The 19,948-nt window shown below is 35.2% G+C and overlaps 1 pseudogene; it reads left to right on the top strand.

Moving 5' to 3' along the window:
* The window catches only part of LOC149565311 (uncharacterized), a 100,915-nt pseudogene extending 82,757 nt beyond the window's left edge, over positions 1–18,158 (top strand).
* The last annotated feature ends 1,790 nt before the right edge of the window (positions 18,159–19,948 follow it).

Below are 19,948 nucleotides of genomic sequence, written 5' to 3'. Positions count from 1 at the left end.
AAAATTCCTTGAATACTTGATGCAAATTGCCTTGAATATCTTTGCTTGTTGTAAAAAAACCTTGAATTTATGTGAATGCAAGCCTTATGATTTCTTGTATATATCTAGTTCATGTAGTAATGAGGTTCCAAAGCTTCCTTTTATACTATTTTTTGGGCTTGAAATCAAAGAAAGTTGATGGGGTCGCCTGATTTTCAAATTTGAATTCTTGAGAAAAAATGGCCTGGGACCAATATTGTCTAAGGTACAGGTTGACCTAGCAAACCTATACCAATATAGGTCAACTAGATCGATCTATACCAAGGTTATCCTAAGAAGAGGCAACATTGAGGTCTTTGAAACCACACTGAAAAAATGGAAATGAATCTAAACTAGGTGGGAGAAAAAGCTAATTGAGCACAAATGCATTCATGTTCCATAAAATCATTAAAGTGGGGGAGCTAAAAGGTCTAAAATGATGGCGCTTTCATTTTAAGATGATACACTAATTAATATTTTTAAATCATCATCTATGCAAATTCACTTTATAACAAAGTTGTGTGATAATACCAATCAATAATGAGCACAATTATAACCAAGCACTTCAAAATTCTAACTATTTTTTAAGCTAAAAAAATTAATAGAAATCAAGTAGTCACAATTGTATATATATATATAAAAGAATTTATTGTCACTTCTAATAAGGGATTCATGAGGTACACCTTCTCTCCATGTCATACCTAAAAAAAGGTAGGAGGATCTCTCTATTGCTAAACAAGTTGATCAAGAATTATTCAACTTATAACTCAATTCCCAATTACTCATGAACACATGTACTAAGCATTATTTGATTAGTTATTCATGCAATCAAATTTCATAGCTTAATTTAGCAAACTCAAATCCCTAGCACATAATCCATAGTTAAGATACCAAATGTAACATGTAAGTGTAAGAAAGATTACTAAGAGGGAGGGGGTGAATCACTAATCACCAACCTAAATAAATTGATTGTCCCAATTCTTCCTAAAACATTTTTACTGGTTAAAGCTTATTTAACCTATAACAACATTATTGGTTATGAAAACATTCATTCATGATACAACACCCACTAGGTTGGAGGGTTTGAAAATAGACTATCTAGCCAAGTTGCTAAACAATCTTAGTGGAATAACAAGACAACACAAGATTTGATAGAAATCCAACTCTTTATTCATCAATAATTGATTACATGCAATGTTTCAGATTGTAAGGCCTTCTTGATTATGACCAAATACATAAGCAATCATAGCAATAATTCTACAAGATCTAAGCACACCCTAGATAGCCCAGATCTATAATACCGTAACAATCTAGTAGAAACCCCAAGAAAGATCTAAACTCATGCTCACAAGCCACCAAGTAACCTTCTTATTTTCCTAAGCTCACACTTAGCTACTACTTCTCCTAAACTTCTCTCCTTATATCTACTCCTCTCTAGATGACTCATTTCCCCTTTCCAACACTACCCCACTACCCCAAAGTCTTCTTTTATACATGCACGGCCACAAGTTGGCCTATTATAAATGGAAACTTCTAGAATTCATAGCAACTCAATATCCCTTAATTTGGCTTAAAAAAATCATTAAATACAACAAGGAGAAAGAACCAAGACTAAAATTATGTTCTCACATATTCCATGATCAATCTATATCACGATCAAATGCAACACAAATGAAATGCATAAGTTGGCTGGTCAAAAAATCAAGAATGCCTGGTCGGTGAACCAAAGCACTGAGCAATAGCAACAACATCTAATTATGTCAAGTATACACTAAACATACTGAGAAAGTTCATCCATCAAGTTTCATGGTCACTAATCACAAATTCCACTGAGCATAACACCAACCGAGCATCAACTAGATCACTAAGTCCATTCAGTCACCAAGTTCATAGTTGAAGCCACATCTTCCAATTGAGAACCTCCACTAAGTGACCGAGCATCACCAAATTTCAACTAAGTTCACCAACTCCAGGATCAAAAGCCACTCCAACAAACAATATTTCCACCTACCCTAGGATGCTCCTACATCAATGCAACGCATTTAAAACATTCACACAATAATAACACTAGTATTTATCTCATGGAAACCTAATTAGGGTGAAAATCATGGTGTGATATTGGTTCCCACAAATACTTATACTCTTCTGGAATACACTTGGCTAGGATCATGCCTAGTTAAGGGTTACAAAAGCATTGTTGAATGATACATGCTTAAGGGATTTCCTTGGAGACCTATTAAAGCCTTATATCCTATTTGGAGTGGCCTAGTTAGAGAATTTTAGACACTCTTTTGAGAATGAAACCCTATTCAATGATCTATAGTAGATGTTAAGGTATGTTTTTGTTTCTCCTACAATGCAACAAGATCCCATGAATTGGTGATATTTCACCAATTTGCAAGAAGAAACAAGATAAGTTAGAAAATTCTAATATTCCTCTATTTAGTAGCCTTAACTCAAAAGGGACCTATGAAATAGCATTTTTTTGTAGGATCGTTGGTAGGAAGAATGAAGGGTGGGAATCAATGAAAAGGTTTAACATTAAGATGTGAAGACACATTTTTTGCTACTTTGTAGTTAGTAGACTTTAAAGGATACAAAATGGTGATTTAATGTTCTGTTAAAATGTCTTAAAAGTATAAAAGGTAATAAGTAATTGCTAGAATAAATGTAACAAGATTAGGCTACGAAAAGATCTTACGTACAAGGAACATTGTCAAAAAAATATTTGAATTTAATGGGTATTTAATGCATCTTTTATATTAACACAAAGTAGCCCAAAATTGTTGCCAATATATGCATCAAAGCATAGAATTTGAAATATTTCAATTAGCAAACCACATTTTTTTAAAGAATTTACATACATGGGGCTACCTATCTAGAATCATCTAGCAAGTGAAGAACCAAGGCTAGTAGCATAGCTAGACTTAATGGGCATGCAGGAGGATCAACTTGATATAATGAATAGTTTATATGTGATAGTCTAGAAGTTACACAAAAGCTTTGCCAAACTTTAGAGCAATTGCATGGAAATTGAAAAGGAAGAAGATGGAGTATAGCTTTGGGAGATGGTTAACATATTGGGAAGAGGAAATTGCAAAGGAAAAAATTAGGTCCTAGATCTTCTTATAGATATTAGGATAATTTAATAGTGTGTTAGCATTATAAATCTTTTGATTGTAATTAAATTATGTTTCTATTGCATTACTTTTAGGTTAGTTATAATTATGAAAAGGTTTGAAGCTTTCTTTTACCCTTTCATTTTCTATAAGAAAGGGTACCAAGACCTTATAGGATATACAGTAGAAAATATACAATGATAAGATAGATTATTTTGTTGTTTTGAGTAGGCATGTGCACTTGAAATACAACTCAATTGTATGTCCTCTTTTTAAAATTAATATCAAAGATATTGTTTTCTATTCTAATTTGGAGAATTTAATGTTCTAGTACCTTCATCAGTATTTCCCTCTTGGATTTGTTACTATTGTTTGATAGATTGAACTTAGTACATGATTCTTGATCATCAAAGTTGCATATGTAAATCTTTTATGTAATTTTTGTCTAGATTGGTCTTCCTTGTTGAAGTTAAATTCAATCATACTAGGGTTTGTGTTTTAAGTTCTTCATACAGTAGTTGAAGGTTTATGCATGATTGTCTCTAGAGGGTTTGATGATTAAAAAAAATGGGGTCATCTTGACTCTATTCACCCAAGATTAGAACAAGGGACTGCTCTTGAAATACTTACTTTATTTGGGTTGATATACTTTTGTAGTTTGTCAAGTTCATTGCCTTACTCATCTTCTACTCATCTAGACTTAATTTTCTTATATTCATTTCACTTTAAAGATTCAAATTCACAATTTTGGTCTTTCCTGAGAATCTCTTGCCATCTTGAGAGCATTCATAAAGTTTTCTCTTAAAACTATCTTCTATAAAAATCATTTACCCAAGTGATTGAAGGAAAGGTGTAGGTTTATCTACCTAGGTCTTGCAAAGCCTGAAGTGTCAAGGAATTTGATGGTTTAGGATCATTTGTGTTAGTTGACCAAATTGAGTTGGAAGATCCTAGCATTTAGTAGGAAAGCTCATAGGATAACTAGTCAATTTGGGCACCAACAGATTGGCAACTCTAATAGGGAAATTTTCTCATAATTTCTATTGTGAAGTTACCTGGAGATTCCAGTTTAGCAAATCAAACCAAAATTAGAAAATATTTGCACTTTGTTGGAGGGAAGAGCCCAAATGACCCAACAATCAAGATATTCTTTGAATGAGGTGGCAACTATATTCAAATAATGATCAGCGATACTACTGAGGGAGAAGACTCATAAGGATATGATATCTTTCCCTTTAGAAAAGGAAGAAAATTTTGTCTTATAAGATGACTCAATGATTTCAAAGGAGATCTTTTACTCCAAATGTCATCAGGCCATTAGATCTCAAAATATTTAATTGCAAACCTAATAAGGTATGCTCAAAGCTTTTCAATCTTGTGCCTAAGTTCTATGGAAGGTAGGAGGAATCAATACATCACCATTTGGATAATTTTTACACTTTTATGGATGAAAATCAAGTATGTGTAGAAGATTGTGTGATGAGACTTTTTGTCAAGACTCTCAAAGGTAATGTAAGGAAAGAATATGAATCATTACTTTTAGGAAGCCCTTCATCTTGGATGCAATTTGAAAAATAGTTTCTTTATGCTTTTCATAATAATGGAGAGTGTGGGGAAAGTATATATTATGAACAAGAGGATAGTCAAAATTACCTCATGGAAAGAGAATCATACATATCTCCTTTGTATGCATTTTTTAATATGAAAAGAAATGAAGGAGAATCTACAGTCCACTTACATGTGAGAATAGAAAAGGTTTATCATGAAATACCCTTAGATATGAAGGTCAAACATAATGAATATTTGAACAAAAGTCATGAATTAAATATTGTTGGAGATGTTAAGTTAATGATTTTCATTGACTATTTGCAAGGTGCAATGATACAAGAAGATGTGTACAGGGAAGATTCCATGAAGGAGAAACATAACCTTAACAAAGTACAAAACTAGATTAAAGAAAAACCCATCCAAGGCTATATCAATATGAATTTTGATAAATTAATAAGTAAAAAGGATGACTCCCCTAGTAAAGATGAAATTTCAGACCTACTGGACATTGAATACTAGAAAAGCATTAAGAAAAATGGCCATATATTTTCGTTAATATTATAGTGTGGATAATCTACTATATCAATGCATGACCAAATAATGTTTGATGAAGAAAACATTGTCCTAGATTATCATATTCCAGATTTTTTAGATCATCTAGACAATAATATCTCTCAAAACTATGAGTAGATGTCCTACAAAGTTAAATTACTTATTGTTGGTAAAACAAATGATATCCAAGCTGAAGTTGAAAGATACACTATACAAAAGAGGTGTTCAAGAAGCAATCTTGGTAAAAGCAATTACAAATCTGATAGGAAGGAAGATGATTTTCAGCAGGATGCATCTTGTGAAGTAGGGAGTTGTATATCTAATGACACAATGTAAGAGGACTCACTAAGAGGTATGTTAATGAATCTAGAAGATATGACTAAAAACTCCTTCAATGACAATAATTACAAAAGAAACATGACAACATGTGGTCATAAGATATGTCCAAACTTGATGAATAGAAGGCACGATTCAGTGGCAATACAAAATTGTGCATATGTCAAAAGTTATGAATCTTGCAAAGAACTAATTGAGCATGTTTTACATATTGAGAATACAAATGTCCATGAAATTTCCCTTTACTGATTTTGTATGATATTTCCAGCCTCAAATCATAACTTTAAAATCAAACAACCAATATTATAAAGATCTGCCAATTTCCCAATAAAACCCAAATCGGGTATGTCCAAATTAGTGCCAAAAACTTCACAACTTCACAAATTATTAATAAATCTGAAAATGGAAATTTTTACAGAACTTTCAGCAGCATAAAAGCCTACAAATTGACATTTCCAGATCCGTATAGCCTTTACACAACAGCTCACAAATGTAGGGCAAAACTATGCTCAATCGGGCTCCCGAAATTAACACAAAAATGCCCGGAAACACCACAAAAACACTCATAAACTATCTCAGAAGTTTAATCACAACCCCATACATATATTCAACTCTATTTTAACATCATAAAGTCTGAAATACAGCAGCAAACCAAACTGATATGAAACACTCAACTGAAAACCCAAACTCAAACCAAAAACAACCCCGAAAACACCCAAATCGGCACTATTCAGCACAAAGGAAAACTCTGTATGAGCATGCACATGGAATGGCTTCAAACTCCCATCCTTAGCCTTCCTAGAAACCTGCAAACTCTTGTTCTTGGGTCTCCTTCTCCACAGGTTTGGCAGCCTCTGAAGAACAACAAGAAAATTAGCAAGAATCAAGTTGTAGAATGAGCCCAAAATGCCTCCAAACCCCTTTTAAAGAGGGCATAACCCTAACTCACGTCCAAGAGGGATTAATAAAATATAATTTAATAATAATTTTTATTTATTAGTCTATTGGTTTCCAAAGATTAGCCTCTTTTTCCAAAATTTCACCTTTTTGGAGCCTGCCTGCCTTAACAAAGTTTTTTTTTTTTAATTATTTGAATAGGGGACATGACAAGTCCTCCCCTCCCAAATATTGCTTTTCCTCAAGAAATGAAGGTTGGAATTCTCAAGAATATGTTCTCCTTCCCAAGTTGCATCCTCTAGTGGTAATCCTTTCCATTTGACCAAATGCTCTATGATGCTCCTATTTCTCAACCTTTTCTCTCTTCTATCCAAAATCTCTTCTGGTATCAAAACTAATTTCCCTTCATCATCAAGAGGTGGTAATTCTGTAGATACTATGGTTTTCTGGCCTGGAACCTTCTTTAAGCAAGATACATGAAAAATATTATGTATTTTGCTGTTTGGTGGGAGCTCCAATTCATAAGCTACCTCTCCTACCTTCTTGATGATTTTATAAGGCCCATAGAACCTTGGCTTGAGTTTCTCTGCCCCACTCCTCTTCAAGGTGCTTTGCTTATATGGCTGCAACCTAACAAATACCAAATCTCCCACCTCAAAAGATCTTTCAATCCTTTTCCTGTTAGCATATATCTTTTGTTGGTTTTGTGCATGTTGTAGATTATCCTTGAGGGACCTTATTATGTCTTGGCTTTGCTTGATGAAATCACTTGCTGCGGGTACTCTGCTATCGAAAAGTATTAGATCAACAAAGGAAAGGGCATCATAACCATAAAGAGCATGAAAAGGAGGCATACCAATAGACATGTGATGAGATGTATTGTAACAATACTCCCCTAGGTGTAACCATTTCACCCAAGCATGTTGTTGATTTGAAACATAGTTCCTCAAATATCCTTCATTCCTTTAATTAACTATCTTTGTTTGTCCATCTGTTTGAGGGTGATAGCTAGTACTGGGAGTGAGTTCAGTTCCTGCCAAATGAAAGAGCTCCTTCCAAAAAGAGCTGAGGAATCTACTGTCCCGGTCACTAACAATGTTTCTAGGCAAACCATGTAATCTAAAAATTTCCTTGAAGAACAATTCGGCCACTTGTGATGCCTTGAAATCAGATGTGATAGGAAAGAAATGTGCATACTTAGTTAGTCTATCTACCACCACATATATGCAATCCTTACCTTGAACCTTGGGCAACCCAGTGACGAAATCCATGGAAATACTTTCCCATTTTTGTTCGGGAATAGGAAGTGGCTACAACAACCCTGCAGGAAAATTTTGCTCACTCTTGCTTTGTTGGCATACCATACATTCCTTAATGTGTTTAAGGACATCCTCCTTCATACCCTTCCATGAAAACCTCTCTCGAATTTGCCTGTATGTCTTGAAGTATCCCTGGTGACCAGCCAAAGGTGTGTCATGAAAGGCCCTCAATATCCTCTCCTTAGTTTTTGACCCCGGCACTAAGAAGATCCTGTTCTTGTAATAAATCAATTCATCAACAACCTGTACTCCTTTAGAGCTTATAATATGTCCCAAATATAGGATCTTTGTCAAACCAAACTCACATTTAGATAGCTTAGCATAGAAGGATTGCTGCTCCAAGATTCCCAAAACAGTGTCTATGTGCTTTAGATGCTCTTCCCATGTTTTACTGTATATCAAGATATCATCGAAAAATACCAAAACAAATTTTCGAAGATGCTGACTGAATACCTTATTCATACAAGATTGGAATGTTTTAGGTGCATTAGTGAGTCCAAACGGCATAAGAAGAAATTCAAAGTGCCCATAGTGACATCAGAAAGCAGTCTTTTCCACATCTTCACTCCTCATTCGGATTTGATGGTAGCCTGATCTTAAGTCAATTTTTGAGAAATATACAGCACCATGTAATTCATCAATGAGTTCATCTATGCATGGTATGGGATACCTATTTTTTATGGTCTTCTTGTTTAGAGCCCTGTAGTCTATACACATTCTCATTGTACCATCCTTTTTCTTGACAAGTACCACAGATGATGCAAATGGACTAGAGCTAGGCCTTATGAATCCCATGTCCAGGAGTTCTTTAATAGTTTTTTCAATTTCTTCCTTATAACCTCTTGGATGGCGGTATGGGGTTGTTATAACTAGTTTGGCACCCTGTTCTAACTCTATAACATGCTCAAAACCTCTATCTGGTGGTAATCCTGGAGGCAAATCATTGAAAACTATACTATGCTTATCAAGAATATTTTGAATTTCAAAATGGAAATTACCTTGATTCTTTGGAGAGCTTATTGGTTGGATTATGACTCCTGTTGCCCATGTTACTTGTCCTCTTCGAAAAGTCCTCTCCATCCTCTTTGCAGAGACCACCTTAGGTGCTCCATTCGATAACCCTCTCAATATGACTTCTTTCCCATTGGAATGAAATTTAAACTCCATAGTTTGATGGTTCATGTAATAGCCTCTGATAGAGTGCAACCATTGAACACCCAATACAAGATCTGTCTCCCCAATACCAACCACATAGAAGTCATCACATAACTCATAATCTCTTAAGGTCATCTTGAGTTGTTTCACCACCTGTGTGCAAGGCATAGTGAATCCATCAGCTACAGTAACATTGAATCCCTCAAAATCTTCTGGTTTAAGCCCTCTTTTCATGACAAATCCCTCATCAATAAAATTGTGAGTTGCCCCACTATCAAGAAGAATAGTCAACCTTTGCCCTGCTAGTACCCCTCGAATTTGGAAGGGATGGTATCTTGGGACTCCTGATAATGCTGCTAAAGTGCCATCCTTGCTGATTTCTTTTACTTTCTCTTCTTCTACCTCCTCCTTAGTATCATGAAATTCCTCATGCTCATCTGAATCAGATTCTGAAGCAACTTCAATATAGTGCACTTGACCTTTCCCCAAACATCTGTCTCCTGGAACCCATGGTTCTCTACAAGTAAAACAAAGCTTTTTCCTTCATAATTCACTCCTAGTCTCTTCATCTACCTTCTTTTTTGCCACATTTGTCACATCTTTTGGTGGTAGTGTTGGGAAAGTCTTTTTCTGAAAATTTCTCTTATGTTGCCAAAGATTTGGGGGTTTTTGATTAGTGATTGATTTCATAGGCACGCAAGTTTCAAGTTGCAAGCTTCTTTTGATAGCTTCCTGTAAGGTTGAGGGTGAGAAAGCCTTAACCAAACCCTTAACAGAATCTTCTAAACCATCAAGAAAAAGATAAACGATCCTCTTTTCACTCATATCAGGTACCATAACAGCCACTTTTTGAAATTCTTCTATATACTCATTAACTGATTTGGTTTGCTTCAACTTTGACAATTCTTTAAAGTACTCTTCATCATCTTTGAGGTCAAATCTATCTATCACTCTTTGACTAAAATCTTCAAATGTAGTTACCTGATCATGACTTTGAGTAGTCATTCCATGATACCACCAATCATAGGCTGCATCTTCCAAGTGTAGACTTGCAAATTGAATAGCATCACTCTCTTTTATGGGGTTAAGTGTGAAGAAAGTTTGTAATTTTTGTAGCCATGCTCTAGCTGAAATTTTATTTGTTCCATCAAAAGTAGGTGCTGTAAACTTGCTTATTTTATTTTTGAGCTCTCTTCCACTTGTGTCATGGTCCCTCCTATTCTCTTTCTTGGGCATCAAAGCGTTCATCATATCCACATATTCTCTAAAAGGAACTGAACTATGAAAGTCATCATCTAAGCCATTGTAAGTAGCTCTTAATGTAATCAAATTACCTGTAACCTCTTCCACTGGATTAATGGCTGGATTTGGTACTGGTGGCTCATCTGCAGGCAAGAAAATAGATTTGGTTGATTTAGATAGTGTGGATCTCCCATTTCTTGGCTCCTCTGAAGTGCTCCCTTTCTCATTAATAGATGCAATTCCTTGTAATTTTTCTATCAATATTCGCAAAGCCTCTCTAGTTTTCGCCAAACCATCCACTGTTTGCTTCTGAGTATTTTGGATGTCTTGGAAGAATTTCTTTGCCATCTCATCTGGATCAGCCATACTTTTTTCTTCCTTGGATTTTGTACTTTTGCTTTCAACTGGGGGTTTGATCAAAATTTCTTTATTCTTTTCTCGCTGCAAATATCTTTTTTCTCTTTCACTTAGTTGCATGCAATCATAAAATATGACATGCAAGATCTGGGTAGTTGTCAAAACTTGACATGCAAGATCTGGGTAGTTGTTAAAACTGACATGCAACTTCTACAAACCCTCAGGCTGGCAAGATCATGGCTCTGATACCACTGAAATGTCCCTTTACTGATTTTGTATAATATTTCCAGCCTCAAATCAGAACTTTAAAATCAAACAACCAATATTATAAAGATCTGCCAATTTCCCAATAAAACCCAAATCGGGTATGTCCAAATTAGTGCCAAAAACTTCACAACTTCACAAATTATTAATAAATCTGAAAATAGAAATTTTTACAGAACTTTCAGTGGCATAACAGCCTACAAATTGACATTTTCAGATCCGTATAGCCTTTACACAACAGCTCACAAATGTAGGGCAAAACTATGCTCAATCGGGCTCCCGAAATTAACACAAAAATGCCCGAAAATACCACAAAAACACTCATAAACTATCTCAGAAGTTTAATCACAACCCCATACATATATTCAGCTCTATTTTAACATCATAAAGTCTGAAATACAGCAGCAAACCAAACTGATATGAAACACTCAACTGAAAACCCAAACTCAAACCAAAAACAACCCCGAAAACACCCAAATCGGCACTATTCAGCACAAAGGCAAACTCTGTATGAGCATGCACATGGAATGGCTTCAAACTCCCATCCTTAGCCTTCCTGGAAACCTGAAAACTCTCGTTCTTGGGTCTCCTTCTCCATAGGTTTGGCAGCCTTTGAAGAACAACAAGAAAATTAGCAAGAATCAAGTTGTAGAATGAGCCCAAAATGCCTCCAAACCCCTTTTAAAGAGGGCATAACCCTAACTCACGTCCAAGAGGGGTTAATAAAATATAATTTAATAGTAATTTTTATTTATTAGTCTATTGGTTTCCAAAGATTAGCCTCTTTTTCCAAAATTTCACCTTTTTGGAGCCTGCCTACCTTAACAAAGTTTTTTTTTTTTTAATTATTTGAATAGGGGACATGACAGTCCAAGGGTGAATGGTTGTGTGTGTGTGCATGAGCGCATGCATGCATGCATAAAATTAAATGTTGAACAATATTAATTTCATAAACCATCAATTATGAATGGCATGGACAGACTATTCTCATGATTATAACATATCGATTACAATGTCGTTACATAACTGTTGACCTATTGATTACCTCTATTTATGGTTTCGCAACCAATTTTCCTCTTTAATTGTTTAACCATGCAAAACTGCAATGTGAATTTTATACCTTTATCACTGCTTCATAGCTTGAAAACAGTTTAGCACATAAACTGTTGCAACCTTGTAAACAACATAAAATGCACTGCCTCATCGCAATTTGGACTTAACAACCCTTTAACTGTGCAAAGCTACGCTGCAATCATCCTTGCCTTTGTCGCTTCATCAGAACTGCCAAACATGAAACACCCTGATGTCATGTGATGTCACAATCACTTTTTTGATGATTTCCACCTCTTATTTCACAGCTTTGCAACTAAAAACTATAACTGCGAGTAAATACTTGTGAAGCTGTGAAGAGCATTTTTAACTATCGATTGCACTATCGCAAATTCTTGCATCTTCTTTCCACTAACTGCTACAAAATGATGATAATTGTCTGACTAACTGCTATCGCACCTTTGCACCCTAGTTCACTAACCCTATAAGTAACCCTACAATAGTGAAAACAAAAGAATTCACAACTTCGCAACTTTAATCAGGTTCACTTTTAACTTTTTGTGACAGTGCGAACAATAAAATGTACAACCTTGCCATATTGACCCTTGGTTAACCTCAACCACGTGTGAAGATATGAAGCCCCGTAACTTGACTATAGTTGTTTAGAGTTGCATCATCACAACTTAAATCACTAAAGCTTTTCAATGGAGTGGTATCGACTCAATTAATCTACTTTCATTTAATGAACAACTCTTTTAAAACTGATCATATTAGTTGTCTCCTAAACACCCCTATGATGATGCCATGAGGATCTCATAAGAATTAGGCCCACAAAGTCATGTACCACTACATCATTTTCCCACTAGGGCTATTCTTCATGCATCTTTGAAAAGAAAGAAAGTGACATCCATTGATCTACTTCTAATCTGACGGTTGGGAAGATGCATCAATTTATATTGCTTGGAAAACATAGAGGGGCTCACTAAGACAGGTGTTAACTCATCACTTCCTCATTACCTGAACTAGGGTTTAGCATTTAACCCTACAAAAGTGCAACCAAAACATTTTTCATCGTCACCACCTTAACTCTGGGTTGACCTTGAGTGTGTGTGAAGATGCGACAACCATTTAACTTAACGGTTGCTCTCCATTGTAGCTTCACAACATAAAATCCCTTAAGGCAGAAATGTTGTGCGATCATGCAATCATAGCTCTCTCTCTTTCACAACATGAAATCGAATGCTAAAACTAATAGCTATGAAATCATATTGATGATTATCTAGATTGTGTCACACCTTTGCAACTCATCTGATGGTTAAGCGTTAAACTGAAGTGACAAGGTGATGAAAGATAGTTGTATGATCATGACTTGAAATCTTGAGGATATGTCATGCAATATGAAGAATTTAAAGACTTAGGAATATAAAAGAAATGAATAAGGTTTTTACGTATCCTTATGATGCTTGCATGGCAATAAATGAATAATTCAAAGAACATAGGCATGGCTAACACCCTTGGCCTTATGAAGGTAGCAACTTTTGTCCATTTGCTAATTTTGTTTCCTATCAAGCTGCCAAAAATTTTTGCAAATAGAGGGTTGATCATTATGGTCCTGTAATTAGAGGGGCTATTAACATCACTGCTCTTGTATGGAGGTATAGTGAGGCTAATCGTCCAATCACAAGGAAATATGTGTTGACTGATAATGTTAAAAATTCTCATAATGAGGGGTGAAAGTGTTTTTGTTCCCCACTTGAGATACTCCACTTGAAGTTCCTCCATGTCTTTTGCCTTACTGGGGCCTAACTTCTTAATACTCCTTTCAACCTCTTGCATAATAAAAAGGTTTTTTGTGTTGTTTACCAAAGGTGATGGGTCCATGTCATCATCCTTCTTATAAAGTTGTTTGGCATACTCAAAATATTGAGCGACAGTGATATTATTTTTAGTTTGTTTCTTTTGTGGCAAAAGTGCTCTCCAAAAAAGTTTGTTGTTATTTTTGCTAAGAAAGATTAACTCTTCTCTCCTTGTTGTAGGAGTTGAGAATTTGACTCCGATAATGCGCCAAGATCACCTGCAATGCAAATAGCTTGTTGAAGAGAAACCTAGAGAGCAAAGAGCTTGAAGCAAAAGCCGCACAAGAATAATTCATAATAGGAAATTAGAATTGCTATGTGAAAATGGAATTTACAATGAGAGAGAGACCGCTTATAAAGGCCTCAAAGAAGCTTGTAGACCAAGATGGAAGGAGGTAGAAGATAAGGTTGACAACCAAGCATCCAAAAAAGTGGAACATGCTAGAAGGGAACAAACTCCCATGTTGTCAACAACTCATCACTACATGCATTAAATACTAAATATTAAATAAATGCATTAACCTAAGTAAGCTTAAGTAAATAGAATAAATAATAAATAAATAATTAATTATTTAATTGCAACTTAGGGGAATGCCTTAAGTTCGCAAAACTAAGATGAAAATGCAGAATGGGTCCTGGCAACAAGGCCATGTTAGGTACCCATGTACAATGCAAGAAGATGCAACCTCTATAAATGGGGAAAGAGAGAAAACCATGTGGGAAAAACCCTCCCCCAAAAAGAGGTAAGTACAAACATGCTGAAAAATAAAGAAAGGAAGAAAGGAAGGAAGGCCTCAACAAGACCCCCCAAGGACAAGTTCCACCGAAAATGTTTCAAGAGACTCTCTCAAAACCATAAGTACAACCAGCCCCCCTATGAGAATAGACACCAAAGCCCCCCCAGAATGATGGAGCTCCTGTAAAAATGATTGAACCAATGCAACTCCAATGTGGAAGAAACAAGGGTACATAACAAGGGAATCCCTAAATGAGAGGCAAAACTAGAAAGCCTAGTTGATGCCCAGAGGAGAATGTATGAGGAACTAGAAAGGGAATCCCCAAGGCAGGTGTGATGACACTGTCATGAATGTCCACTATAGTATCTGCAACAAGTGTACCTGGAGTCTCAATGAATGAAGTTGGAGGATTAGGTAGAGCAGAAGAAGAATCCTACAGAGGATAAAAGCCCTCAACTGGATGTGGTGTAGCAGCCAAAATAGGGATCTCAAGAACAATACAAAGGTTCAAGTATCTTGACTGCACCACATGATGCTCCTATGAAAGAGAAGTAGTGTGCTCCAACAATGGAGATGGTGGACCAAAGTGCAAGAAGGTGTAGAGGAGAGTGGAAGGATCAATTGCCCCTATAGCAATAAGATCTCCTATAGCACGATCTTGAATGAAGACTGAATCAGTAGTGAACTCAACTGTCTTCCCTGATCCACTCTTGTAATATGAGAAATCGAGAGAAGGTTGGCAAACAAAGATGGAACATACAATACATCATTGAATATACCATCCTAGATGTGAACTAAACCTTTCCCTTAGACAGGTAGTGCAGTGTTATTCCCCATGAGAATATGAGGAATAGGAGAAGCCTCAAGAGTAGAGAAGACACCTTGAGAAGATGTCATATGGTGAGAAGCACCTGAATCCAGTATCCAAGGAACTTGTGAAGGAGATGTAATGGTAGCCTATAATGCATGACCCTTTCCAAGATCCAATGTAGATGGCGAAGATGTGGAAGAGGACTAAAAGGAAGACCCCTGTGAGGTAGAAGTGGATGGAAAAGAAACAATGTTCTTCTGAAGAAGAGCTTGCAAATCTGCAATTTGTTTCTCATAGCCATCAAATCTCTTCTGAAAACAATGTGCCTCATCATGAGATCCTTTCCCATAGTAGGAACAGGTAGGAGTCTCAGTCTTCTTTTTCTCCTTCTTCTTAGAAGATGATGAACCAACAGAAGAGGGATCTGATATTTGCTTTAACTTCTACTCTTGTGTAAGCAATGCATGTGACTGTGAACCTGAAAGTGAATCCATTTGAGTAATCTTGGATTTATCATGGGTTAACCGATCACAAAATATCTCAAATGAAGGCATCCTATGTCTATCACCCAAGGCATCCATAGTGGAGTAGAAAGTGGAAGAGAAGATTTGATACTGTCCCCTCAACTTTGAGAGTATCAAAAAGATACACTCATCATCTGTCTTGGTTTTCCCACATCCCTGTAAAAGTGTACGCAGAGATTTGAACTTCATCAAGAAGTCCTCAATGGTGGGAAAGTTGTTAGGTGGCCACTGGGTGGCGCTTCGGCGCTACTACGATGGCAGTTTTTTTATAAAAAAAATTTTCTTTTTCGCTCGTACAGTCCGTACGACAATGACCTGGAGGCTTCAAAAAAATTTCCAAAATTCCCTGTGTACAAAATTGAAAAGCTTTATATGAATCTTGACTGCAAACAGCCTTCTGAATCCAATGGTGGTGTCTGTTTGCGGTGAAAGTGCTCCAAAAATTTGCTCTACCCCTGATTTGAAGAAAAATTGCACAAACAAACTAGGGTTTGTGACTCCAAATTATGGCTTCAAGATCTTTCGACACAAGAAGCAGCAGGGAGGCTCTGATACCATGCAAGAGTTGAGAATTTGACTCCAATAATGCGCCAAGATCACCTGCAATGCAAATAGCTTGCTGAAGAGAAACCTAGAGAGCAAAGAGCTTGAAGCAAAAGCCGCACAAGAATAATTCACAATAGTAAATTAGAATTGCTATGTGAAAATGGAATTTACAATGAGAGAGAGACCGCTTATAAAGGCCTCAAGGAAGCTTGTAGACCAAGCTGGAAGGAGGTAGAAGATAAGGTTGACAACCAAGCATCCAAAAAAGTGGAACATGCTAGAAAGGAACAAACTCCCGTGTTGTCAACAATTCATCACTACATGAATTAAATACTAAATATTAAATAAATGAATTAACCTAAGTAAGCTTAAGTAAATAGAATAAATAATTAATAATTAATTAATTATTTACTCTAACACTTGTGACCATAAAATCATTTTTCTTCTTCTTTAGGATACTCTCGTAAACGTTAATGTCAAGGCTAGTTTTATTAGACTCCCTTAGCTTTCTCCTAGCCACTTTGCATTCTCGATTGAACCAGGCCTTTACTAGAAAAGAGTTAGTTTCATATTTTCTTTTCTTAGATCTTTTGCACTTGAGAGAGCCATATGAATGAGATTTAATAAAGATTGGCTAGTGATATCATGCATGTGTCTGCCCTTCGCCATATATAATCTCTCAAGCATAGTCCTAAAGATGTCATTGTTCTCTTGAGTCAACAAAATTCTTGAGTATGATGGAATTTACTGTTCCATTCTTCAATCTAAAGAGGGGACATTATTAGTGAATTTACTCTCAAAAAATTCTTGCCATAGAGACCACAACATATTCAATGAAACAAGTAAAAGAAAATTTGAATCCATCCATCACACTACTCACATTGTCCAAATATAACAAATTATTTAGCCTATGCATTTATAAAGTTAGTTATATGAGGCTCTCCTTTCTGAATTAGTAAGGAAATATGCATAAGGGTTCTAGTATTTTGAGAAGGCAAATTTGTTTTGTTAGTCCCTGCCTATATATAGGGAGGGAACTAATGTTTTCATTAGACCATTGACTATTAATTTTTTCAATCAAAATCATTAAATTCTAAAATTTAGAAACTAATTTATTTTTTAATTAATTTCTTAACATTAATTTCTTTTTTCTTATTGGTTGTTTCTAATTTAGCTAAGGATATATTTAGCTTTTGATCACATAAAAAAATTTAAAAAATACTTCTACCTTCATCTAGAAGCTTCCTCTGGTTCTGTAAGCTTCCCACGATAGAACTTCTAGAATATTCATTGGAGCAAGAAATTGGACCGTAAAGGTGTACACCACAAGAGCATCAATTCAAAGCTCAAAGATATGCATGTTTCCAATAAAAATAGTATTCAAGATTTGACCAAGAATGACATGACATGGATTCAAAATGCTCTATCGAGTTCAATTTTTAGCCTCGTATGCTAAGCTTAGGAAGAGATTCGATCCTTGGTCTATTGTAACCCAAAATATTACAAAATCTATGCATTTGTGAACTAGATGGTCAAGCTCCTTACTCATATGAGTCTACTAAGCCCAAGAATGGTCTGGTTTTATGACATGTCATTTCACCATCAAAGTGCAATATCAACATGGCTTCTTACAATGTATCATATGCTGACAATGATAAATTTCATAGTGAAGTATACAAATTTCCATCCCCATTGACAACTCTAGGTAAACAGAATTCTCATGGACTCCAAAGTGAGATTTCTAACAATATGCAAGGATTACCAACCTCTAACAAATATCATCCACACTCAGATTCATTTAGGGTTTGTTTGGCAGCAGGAATATGAGTATAATAGGCATATGTAAATTCTTAAAATTCCAAATTCTCTGTTTGGGTGCACCAAATTGGAATTGTGAATAGGAATGCATATTCCAATTTTGGCCCAAAAATGAGCATTTACAATTCCACCTGAATAGATGGAATTGGAATACATATTCCTATTCCTATTTTATTTATTCTAGAAAACATTAATTTTTAGGTCTATGAATTCCCCATCAAATTCTGACTGAACCAAACAAGAATAAGAATATGTATTCTTATTTTCTATTCTAAATTAACAATTACAAAATATGCATTCCTATTCCCATATTCTTATTCATATAGCCAAATGAACCCGTAGGTTTGGATCTGGTTTTGTATCTAGGTTTGACTCCAATTACAAATCTAACATTTCAAGCTGCTTTACAAATGTGCAGCCTAGCAACCTCGATTCTCAGTTGGATTATCCTAATTGCAAAGATGAATCATATGGGTTCAATCCCTTCTTAGATGAAGTCACCACGGTAACAAATGGTCTTTTTAAACAAATTTTTATTGCACCAGCAGCAAAGCCCAACCTTAGGACATCATCATACACTATTTCTTCAGCTTAGGTCTGAACAAGTCCATTGTATTCTGTAGAACTAAGTTTAGAGCCAAATCGATTAGTGACAAACTAGCACATTCAATCGCCATCCACAGCAGTCAAATCCCTCCTCCTGCAAATTTCTCATGAATCCCAAGTTGGAGCTGGTCATATTTTGTTTTATTTGATCCATCATCTCTTTAGGGCGAAGCTAAGCAGTTATTCTACATGATTTGCAACAATCTAAATCGCAATGCCAACACAAACAGATTTGTGCAAGCAATAATGTGGCATTGGAAGAGCTCTAATAATTAGACGCGATATGAATTTGGGAAACACAACTATCATACTAATACCATGTGGTATGGTCTTGTATCGCATAATAGACACTAGTCTGGTGAAATTCGACTAGATGATTCGTCTTCCTAGAGAGATTGCCAAATACAAGAGGGGGATTGGAACATGTTTTCTGTGACCATCACATTGTCACTGCAACCGAAATCATCCAACCCCTATGCGTTGCAATGATCATCACACTGCCCATGACACTCTACTTTGTAATTTTGAAAAAAAATGAACTAGAGTTAAGTTTTGGTTAAATTAATTGATTAATCAGCTCATAAACTTTGTTCAAAGATTGTTATCTTTCTTTAAAAATTAATTTTGTATTAATCATATTAAAATTTATTTTAAAAAATAAAAAAAATTATTAATCAAATATAAAATTATGAACTTTTTAAATTAATAAATACATGTTTTGGTCTAATTAGATAATTTCTATTAGTAGTATAAACATTGTTGACTTTTTCTCTTTTTCCTAAATCTACTTATCATAAATTTGATTATTCTGTGGGTGATATTTAGGACTTCTTGTATTGAAATTTGTTTTAAAGTTACAATCACATGTACATGGATTAATTAAATTAATTATATATATATATATAATTAATTAATTAATTATACATTTAGTAGTGTTTTTCAATTCATAATGATTCTTATTGTTAATTTTTGGCATATTCCATAATTTTGTTACCATAATGTGATGCTGATTGATCTATTATCATAGGTGATCCAATGTTTCTACTCCTTGTACTGTTCAAAATCTAGATGATAGATGAAAAAACATTTAGACAAATAATACACACAAAATTAAACTAACAACATTGTCCTTTTGTCAAGAAATAATAGAATTTGTATCAAAAAAAATTCTATTTTTATCTTTAAGTTAAACA

Source organism: Cupressus sempervirens, chromosome 3, assembly GCF_028749045.1.
Source record: "Cupressus sempervirens isolate cs-2001-9-10 chromosome 3, ASM2874904v1, whole genome shotgun sequence".
Taxonomy (NCBI): domain Eukaryota; kingdom Viridiplantae; phylum Streptophyta; class Pinopsida; order Cupressales; family Cupressaceae; genus Cupressus; species Cupressus sempervirens.
Note: the sequence above shows the minus strand (reverse complement) of the source record. Positions and strands in the feature narration are given on the sequence as shown.